The sequence below is a fragment of the Echinops telfairi genome, unplaced genomic scaffold (genome assembly GCF_000313985.2).
Source record: "Echinops telfairi isolate 266 unplaced genomic scaffold, ASM31398v2 ScPeMD7_7412;HRSCAF=8450, whole genome shotgun sequence".
Lineage (NCBI taxonomy): Eukaryota > Metazoa > Chordata > Mammalia > Afrosoricida > Tenrecidae > Echinops > Echinops telfairi.
In genome coordinates, this window is record NW_022111312.1 from 4,342,385 (window position 1) to 4,342,761 (window position 377).

Here is a 377-nt window from a genome sequence, read left to right on the forward strand (position 1 = left end):
TTCCCGCAGTTCTGTGGGTGAACGTTTCCCGAATCAATTTGAAGTCCGTTCAACAATTTGGTGGCCATTTGGTGCCGTGACTCAGCTCCGGGCTAGAGGGGACCCTGCTCACAACAGAAGGAAACACGGCGGGTCCCGGGCCACCCTCACCACTGCTGCTACGCTGGCCCCCACACAGGCAGCCGCTGTGTCTGTGCGCCTGCTCGTCAGTGTGCCCCCTACACAGTTTAGTTTGTGCTCCACAGTGTCCCCCCTACACAGTTTATTCTGTGTTCGACAGTGTCCCCCCTACAGTTTATTTTGTGGCCTTACTTGCAATCCCCTGGATGGAAGGACACTCTCTGCCCACTTCCTCCAGGGAAATCACTCAGTCTCTC